This window comes from Arvicanthis niloticus, chromosome 3, assembly GCF_011762505.2.
Source record: "Arvicanthis niloticus isolate mArvNil1 chromosome 3, mArvNil1.pat.X, whole genome shotgun sequence".
NCBI lineage: Eukaryota > Metazoa > Chordata > Mammalia > Rodentia > Muridae > Arvicanthis > Arvicanthis niloticus.
In genome coordinates this window covers 109,227,391-109,236,512 of record NC_047660.1, presented here as the reverse complement: position 1 = coordinate 109,236,512, position 9,122 = coordinate 109,227,391, and the positions used below count along the sequence as shown (strand labels likewise).

Below are 9,122 nucleotides of genomic sequence, written 5' to 3'. Positions count from 1 at the left end.
TTCTTTGGTCTATGGAAATTACAGGGTTACCACTGAAATGTTTTTTACTTGTTGACAGTGTCAGAGTTCCCCTTCCATCTCCATGGGCTTGACTCTAAACCTGTTACTGTGAACTGCTTTTCTTTCTGCGATCTTTCCCACCGTCAGCCTTTGTTTTCTCATCCTCATCTCCAAAGATGGGATTATTAATCCAGCTCTAGATCTTCAGCCTGTGTCTCACACACTTGAAGATGTCTGTATTAAGTTTGAAGAGGTTATAAAGGTACAGATGCTCATAGAAACCTTTGCAGAGGCAGTTATACGAACCAAGAGCTCTTTAAGCCGACTTTCACACGGGGAGCCGGCATTGTTCATTGGCCTCTGTCTTTAGAGCCAAGAAAGTAGTAATTAAGTAGCCTAGATTGAGGGAGGGTAGAATAAGCATTTATTCCCCTGCCTTCCAAATTGAAGAGGAGGACCTGGCCTCAAGCCTCAAGCCTGAAGAAGAAAAGTCTCAGATAGCAAAGAACAACATCACCTTGATAAATGTCTTAACTCACTCTGCAGCTTGTGATCTGAAAAGTTCACTAGGGTACCCTGATTTTTGAAATCCGCCTTCCTGCTGAACTGAAGTCTTTCATTCCGCTTCACTGGGGAAGCAGCTGAGGCTTGGGGCCTTGCTCCCTGGGACATTCTCTCCATCTTTTGGTGCATTGGCCATGTTACTGTGCCAATAGTGTCTTAATTCATGTCCCATCTATCTTCAGCTGGCCTTGGACCTACATAGGAGTTGAATGGGGAGGGGTGCAATGGGTCTTACTCCCTGTGGTTGGTCCTGATGTTCTATGTACTATATAAAGAGACCCCTCCACTTACTTTGTGTTTTCCATCCCTCACCCTCAACAGGATTTAAATAAAACATGCTCTGGTTTTTTAAAAAAAAAAAAAAATTTTTTTTTTCTTTTAGTTGGAGAGTTTATTCTGTCAGCATAGAAATATCTGGGAGCTTTAATCTGATGATCATTGTTAGGCCTGCCTCTACCCTAACTACTTACACACAGAGACTGTCCTGTTAAGAGGACCATGGTGGTTCCTTTGTGGATAGATTTTTTTAGGCAGCTAGAAGGCTACAGCTGATTATGAAAGCTCTTTGGATTTGGATGTCTAGGATAGTGGACCTTACCTGATAAAGTGTCTCTTGCACAGGCAGAACCTCACTCCTGGCTTCTGTGCCTGTGATTGGGAGAGATTTCTGTAAGTAAAGAGGTAGTGCTTTATTTATTATGAGCTTTAAATGTTAGAGGACATTTTCAGAGTTGATCTTATGCCTGGCTTAGTAGAACACAATGAGCCCGTTTCCACCTTTTAAGGACTTTAGAGAGCATGTACTATTCTGGTGGTAGGACAGGGCAGGAGAGGCATCTGCAGGCTTCAGAGGGCTTTTCTGTTCATATAGGATCTCCTTGCTTGCTATTGCTGCTGCTCAGAAGTTGGGAAAAGAAGGACAAAACTGTTACCAAGAACCATGGAGAGGCTGGGGATGTGTCTCACTGGGTAACATGCTTGCTTGCCATACAAGCATGTGGAGACCTGAGTTCAAATTCCCTATTATATAAACAAACAAAAGCTGAGTATTCCAGCACACCTGTAACCCAACACAGAGGGGCACAGAGACAGGAAAATACCAGGGGCTGTGGCCAATCAGTCTAGCCAAAGCATCAGTCTTTGGTTTCAATGAGACCCTGTCTCAAAAATATAATGATAGAAGTCAGGGATGGTGAGTGCATTCAGAGGGCAGAGCCAGGTGGATCTCCGTGAGTTTAAGGCCAGTTAGTACATAAAGTCATAGTGAGTTCTAGACCAGCCACAGTGTATAGCTACCCTATCTTTAGGGGAAAAAAAAAAAGGAAATAAGATTTCCAGTATTGCCAGGGGGTTGAGGGTAGCACACATCTTTAATCTCAGCACCCAAGAGGGAGAAACAGGTGGATTTCTGAGTTTGAGGCCAGCCTGGTCTACATAGTGAGTTCCAGGACAGCCAGAGCTACATAGTGAGACTCTATCTCCAGGAGGGAAAAAGAACAAAAAAGGAAACAAACAAAACGCCATTGGGTAAAGACTCTTGTCACTAAGCCTGATGACTTTTCAGTCCCTATGACCCACATAGTGGAAGGAGAGAGCTTTCTCCGCTAAGTAATCCTCTGACCTCAACTAAGCCACTGTGGTCTGTGCCTGCCCGCAAATATAGACAGACAAACAATGTAATGAAATAAAAATATAACCTCTAGTTCATACCTCACAGCTGAAAATCACTAACTTCATGTCAATATAGAAAACAGAAAACTTAATATGAAGAATAAAAGCAAAAGCCAATTAAAATGGGAGGGGGGACCCTACAAATTAAAAACTACTTTGAAAATATCAGTGAACTTAACCCCTAACAGACTAATCAGAACTTTTAAATGCCTTACTTTAGGTCTGGGGTGAGTGTTTTCACTGGAGGCTTGGGAGATGACTCAGTAGTAGGTCAAGTACTTGCTCTGTGCCTCAGATTTGTTTGCAGTATGATAAAAGCATGACCGAAAAGCAATTTGGGGAGAGGATTTATTTCCCTTACAGATTTTCAGTCCATCAAGGGAAGGAACCTGAAGACAGGAACTGAAGCAACAGAGGCTGCAAGGAACACTGACTGGATTCCCTAGTCTAGTTTTGTTTTTTTATACCACCCAGGACCATCTACTCAGCCAACACACTATGTAAATCTAGTCTCCTGAACCTAGGTGCATGTAAAAGCCATTGGCAGTGTGCATGTATAATCCCAACACTGAGGGGTCAGAGACAGGTGTATTCTAGAGGCCTTTCTTGTCATCTGATTTAGCCAAAATATTGAGCTCCAGGTTCAGTGACAAGCTTTCTCTTAAAGTGGGAATTGGTAAGATGGCCTGAGTTGGGTCCCCAGAATCCATGTAAAGATAGAAGAAAGGAACTCCATATATGTTTGTCCTCTGGGCTTCACACATGGACCATGACATAGCACCCATATAATCAGATAGTATTTTTTTTTAAAAGAGAGAGAGTCACCCAGTGTCAGCCTACACGTGCACAAGGACAATTGCAGGTATACTCACAATCGGCCACCACATAAACAGAACGCCAATGGGTTAATGTTATGAACAGAGGAAAGGAATCGATCTCAGTTTATTTTTGAAGCAGCGACAGATACCTAGCTACAAAAACCTGTCAGGAACATCCTAAAAAACTAGGGACCAACTTCTGTCATGAGTATAGACATACAATTCAAAGGATCATATTTAGCTTAGTCTAGTCCTTGATTTGTGATTCAACTTTCCCAGCTTCCCAAAGGCCTGGATTTATAGGCATGTGCTACTGTACCCAGTAATGAGGCCAGTCTCTTAAAATGAAAATGGGAAACTGGGTATGGTGTCTTATACCTGTAATGGCAGTTGGGAGCTGACACAAGGAATGCTTGCTGAGACAAGGCCAGCCATGTCTTCATAGGTTCTAGATTATTGGCTACAGAATGAGACCCTGTTTCAAAAACTGAATAGTAAGGCTGAAGAGATGGCTCTGTGGTTAAGAACATTGGCTGAGCTTCAAGAGGACTTGGATATGATTCCCAACACCCACACAGCTGCTCTCAAGTATGTGTAGCTCCATTTCCAGAGAGGTCTGACACCCATTTCTGGCCTCTGCAGGCATAGGCATGTAAGTGGTACACAGATACACATGCAAGCAAATCACTCATATACATAAATGCAATTTTTAACTGAAAAATAAGAAAGCAAGGGGTACATCTCCCTGATAGAGCACATACTTCAGGCCTTAGCACAACAGGAAAGAAATTTGCAGACCTAGCAATGAATAAAAATTGGTGGTACACACCCTTAATGCTAGCACTTGAGAGGCAGAGGCAGATGTGTCTTTGTATTTAAGGCCAGCCTGGTCAACAAAGTCAGTTCCAAGGGGCTGGAAAAATGGTACAGTGGTTAAGAGCACTGACCGCTCTTCTAGAGGTCCTCAGTTCAATTCCCAGCAACCACATGGTGGCTCACAACCATCTGGAATGGGATCCAGTGTACTCTTGGTGTGTGTCTGAAGACACCTGCAGTGTACTCATATAAATAAAAATAAATAAATAAATCTTTAAAAAAAAAAAAAAAAAAGAGTTCCAAGACAGCCAGGTCTGTTATACAAAGGAACCCTATCTAAGAAAAACCAAAAAATAAAATTTTTTAAATGTATCAGATTAACCAGTTCATTGCAAAAATGCTAGGTTGGTTGAATATGTGAAAGCTAGTCAGTGTGGTTCACAGCAGAAGCAAAACCATCATCTAGATGAAGATCACAACTTGTAACACCTATCCATGATTGTTTTAAATTATATGGTAGCACATACCTTTAATCTCAGCACTCAGAGGCAGAGGTAGGCAGATCTCTGAGTTCAAAGCCAGCCTGGGTTACATAATGAGACCCTATCTCAAAAATAATAGTATAATAATGCTGGAATTGCAGCATTCATACATTCATACATACAACTCAGCATTCAGGAAATGGTGGCAGGAGGTTCAGAAGTTTCAGTACCTACAAAAGCAATCTTCATAAACAAAAATCCTACAGCAAATCTCTCAAGAAAATGTTGAAATCATTCTCCATAAGCCAAGCACATGCCTGTGATTCCCAATACTAAGGAGATAGAGTCAAGAGTTCCAAGAGCTCACAGGTCCATCTCTTACATGAGTTCCTGTCTCAAAAGAAAAAAATTATTCCCGAGCTGAGGAGAGAAACTAGGATGTCCAGGCTCATGTTTCCATTATCAGTCCCCAGCCAATGTGGGAAAAAAAAAAAAAAAAAAGGCAGCCTCCTAGGACACACAGGCATGAGCATGGTACACATACATGCAGACAGAACATTCACATGCATAACAAAATTTTTTAGAAAAGTAGTTATGTCTACAAAAATTATACAAGAAACTGGATGTCTTAGCACATGCCTGTAATCCTAGCTTCCAAGGAATAAGGGCAGGAGACTCAGAAGTTCCAATCATTCTAGACTATAGGTAGTTTGAGGCCACCTTCAAATATAAGCAACCATATCTCAAAGTAAATAAATGAAGTTATAGAGATGGCTCAACAGCTACAAGTATTTGTTGCAGGGTGGAGAGATGGCTTAGTGGTTAAGGGTTCTGGCTTCTGGCTGTTCTTCCAAAGGACCTTGGTTTGATTCCCAGCACCCATGTGGTGTCTCTCAACCATCTGTAACTCCAGTTCCAGGAGAACTGACATCCTGAGGGACCAAGCACAGACATACATGCATACATAACATTCATACGCATGAAGTAAAAATGTTATGTGTGTGTACATGTTTTCTGAAACTTTTTTTTTTTTTGGTGTACCCCTAATTGTCCTGGAACTAGCTATATAGACCAAGCTGACCTTAAACTCATAGAGATCCACCTGCCCTTGCCTCCAAAATGCTGAAATTAAAGGCGTACACCACCACCAGAGAACCTGGATTCTGCTCCCACACCCACACATCAGCTAACAACCATCCTTAACTCGAGTTCCAAGGGATCAAATGCTCCACATAATTAAAATTCTATACATTATTTTAAATGATAAATTTAATTTTTTAAATAAATAAAAAGAAAGGAAACAAATTATACCCACAAGGGCATCAAATGATATAGGAGTCTTTACACTGAAAAGTGAACATTCCTTGAAAGATGAGTTGAAGCCTGGAGAAACGACTTGGCAGTTAAGAACAGCGGCTACCCTGCCCAAGGACCTGGGATCAAGTTCCAGCACCCATATGGCAGCTTATAGCTGTAACTCGGAGTTTCAGGGATCCAACACCCTCCCATAGACACACATGTGGGCAAAACACCAATGAACATAAAATAAATATAAATTATTTTAAATTTTTTTAAAAAAGGGAACATGAATGGGAGAAAATGCACATCACCCCATGGGGGTGGGGCGGAACAATAGCATTAGGATGCTAGTGTCTTCAAGTTTACATGCTTGCTGCTTCAACTCAATTCTAAGTAAAGTTACACCAGATTTATTTTTGTGAACATTGACGACAAGTTGATTCTAAAAATTTACGAGAACAGCCAAAGGTAATCTTGAATAAAAATGTAATTTTTTAGTTCCAGGTTTCTTTAAATTTTGACCTTTTTTGTAGACAGGACTCTCATACAATACCATGTATGTATGTTTATGTCTTTTTTTTTCTGAAGTTTTGAATCAGTTTGGAATATTGTATCACGTACTATTTATTTTCCCAGCTATCATCTGGTTCTCTGGGATTTGTTTTTATACTCTCATCAACTTCCCGCCCCTAATAAAATGACAGAACTGAGCATAGTTTTTTTTTTTTTTTTTTGAAAGGAGGAGTAGTTGGTTATACATTCTCTGGTCTTCTGAAGTGACGTAGACCGACTTTTACTTCTACAGGTAGTCTCACGTGATTTCTCAGATGGACTCTCAGTCTTCCCCGGACTTGTCTGTCTTCTCTCTCTCTCTCTCTCTCTCTCTCTCTCTCTCTCTCTCTCTCTCTCTCTCTCTCCCTCCCTCCCTCCCTCCCTCCCTCCCTCCCTCCCTCCCTCCCTCTCCCCGCACGCGCGTACATGTGTGAGCACAGGTGTGGAGGTCGGAGAACAATCTCTAGCATCGATTCTCACCATCCACCTTGTTTACGGCAGGTTTCCTTTGTTCTGTGCGCACCAGGCAAGCTGGCCCATGAACTCCTGGGGCTTCTCTCTCCACCTCTTCATCTCACCATCCAGCACTAAAATGAAATACTCATTGCCCTCCCAAGTTAAATACAGGAGCTTTGGGGATTCAAACTCGGGTCAACAGGCTTTTGTGGCAAATGTTTGCACTTAGGCCATCTCCAAGATCCCACCTTCTTTTTAAGACAGGGTCTCTCATTGATCAGAGCTCACTGACTTGGATAGACTCACTGGCCAGAAAGCCCCGGAGATCATCCTGTCCCCACCTTCGCAACTGTTGCTCAGTACCTGACTTTTTTTATGGTTTCTGAGGATCCAAACTCAAGTCCTCGTGTTTGCCCAGCATGCACCTCGATGTCTGAGCCATCTCCCCAGCCCTGGAATCTAATATCTTGAATTATCTTTTCAAAAAGATGCTTTAGTTAAGACATCTGAGTTCAAAGGCTGGAGAGATGGCTCAGTAGTTAAGAACACTCATTGCTTTTCCAGAGGTCCTGAGTTCAATTTCCAGCAACCACATGGTGGCTCACAACCACCTGTAATGGGATCCAATCCTCTCTTCTACTGTGTCTGAAGCTGGCTACACTGTACTCATATACATAAAATAAATGATTTTTAAAAAGAAAAAGAAATCTGAGTTCAGTTGGGTAGGCTGGGGAATGGGACTCAAAATCCCCAACCTGAAGTCCTGAGCATCAGAAGAGTTTGTGCCAAGAAGGGCATCTGGGAAGACATGACTGGAAGACTCAGTACCATGTTTGGGTCTCCCTATGGCACCTGCTACTTCATTTTAATTTAGGGCTTCTAGGCCTTTCCTGGGCATGGTTCCCAAAGAGTCCCTCTGCTGCTGCTGCCCTGATCAGGTTTCTGGATCTGTTAATAATAGAAAACAGTGGGGGAAGGGCCAGGATCTTTGCAGACGTAGGAATTACCAAAGCAGATGAACAGTTCCTGTACCAAAGCCTTGTCTGCTGCCTCTTGGATCTATTCAAATTCCTATGTTCTCTCCAGGAGCTTCCATCCAACAATTCTATTTATTTATTTTATGTTTATCCAGTGTGTGTGTGTGTGTGTGTGTGTGTGTGTGTGTGTGTGTGTGAGAGAGAGAGAGAGAGAGAGAGAGAGAGAGAGAGAGAGAGAGAGAGCACTTGAGCATGTGGAAGTTAGAAGTCAACTTTAGAAGTTAGTTCTCTCCTCCCATGATATGGATCTTGGGTATCAAATTCGAGTGATGGGAACTGGCTGCACGTCCTTGCCTTTCCCCAGTGAGCCATCTCTCCAAGCCCCTTCCCAAGCATTCTTGGAGCCAAACTAATCTTGAGAAATCTCTCATATACTCAACCCCCAAATCAGAACACAAACTGAGGAAGCTGAGGAGTGGTGGTTTATTGATAAGAATGCAGAGACAAGTATTTGAGACCTGCTGTCTCCCAGAGAATTTAAAGGGTAAAAGCATCCTTCCCTATATCACCCGGGAGCTTAGGTAACACTGAGCTGATGAGAAAGAGGAAAAGGGTATCTAGTCCTGAGTAAGAAGAGGAAGTAGGTGGAGGAGGGAGAATGAAAAGGGAGATTATGATGTCAGGCTAGCGGGGATGGGACCTCCACTAAGTCAAATCTGAAACTGAGGGCTTATAACTTGATGTCCTCTTCCTTCCTGCTCCCCAGGAATGGCTTCCCTTTTAATGCCTACCTTCCTTTTGGACTATGCTCTCTGCTACCAAAGCCTGCTCTAAGAAGGAAAGTGGTGCATGCCTATAATCCCATCCAGAGGTTCTGGAATTCAAAGTCATTCCCAGCTACATAATACATTCAAGAGCAGCCTTGGCTACACTATAATTGGTCCTATCTTTAAAGAAAAAAAAAAAAAAAAGACAACAAACCTGCTGTCAGTAAAAACCTACCAACAAACACACAGATAAGTCAACCCATTCTCTGGGGTAATTTACTAGAGCTACTAAGGCTTTGGGGTCTCGGGCATGGTGGCTCACGTGTACATAGTCCTAGCTTGTTTTGGAGGCTGAGATGAGGAGTTGGGGGCACCTACTTGAGCCACAAGTTCAAGACCAGCCCAGGCAACATAAGGACACTCCCATTTCCCAAAAAAAGAAAGGAAGAAAGAAGGGAAGGAAGAAAGAGAAAGAAAAGAAAGAAATTGCAGAAGTTTAAATCTCTTTCATTGTGAAATATAATAGAAGCAACATAGACCTACAGAAAATGTATGACAAGAAATTATTTTTTAATGAAGGACTCTTCCCTACCCCTGTTAGTACTCAAGACTAAAAATAGATCAAGCCCAGCTATGCACCCATCCTACCACCACGCCTTCCTAAAGTCATCTCCATCCTGGCTTTTGCAGTCATCACTCAGAAGGATTTTATTGTAATGG

The 9,122-nt window shown here is 42.3% G+C and overlaps 1 protein-coding gene across 1 annotated transcript in view; it reads right to left on the bottom strand.

Moving 5' to 3' along the window:
- The window catches only part of Usp37 (ubiquitin specific peptidase 37), a 107,826-nt gene that overhangs the window by 95,463 nt on the left and 3,241 nt on the right, over nt 1–9,122 (bottom strand). The window contains exon 2 of the mRNA XM_076931669.1: nt 1,163–1,212. The gene's annotated coding sequence lies outside the window, so the exon portion shown is untranslated. The remainder of the gene's footprint in view (nt 1–1,162; nt 1,213–9,122) is intronic.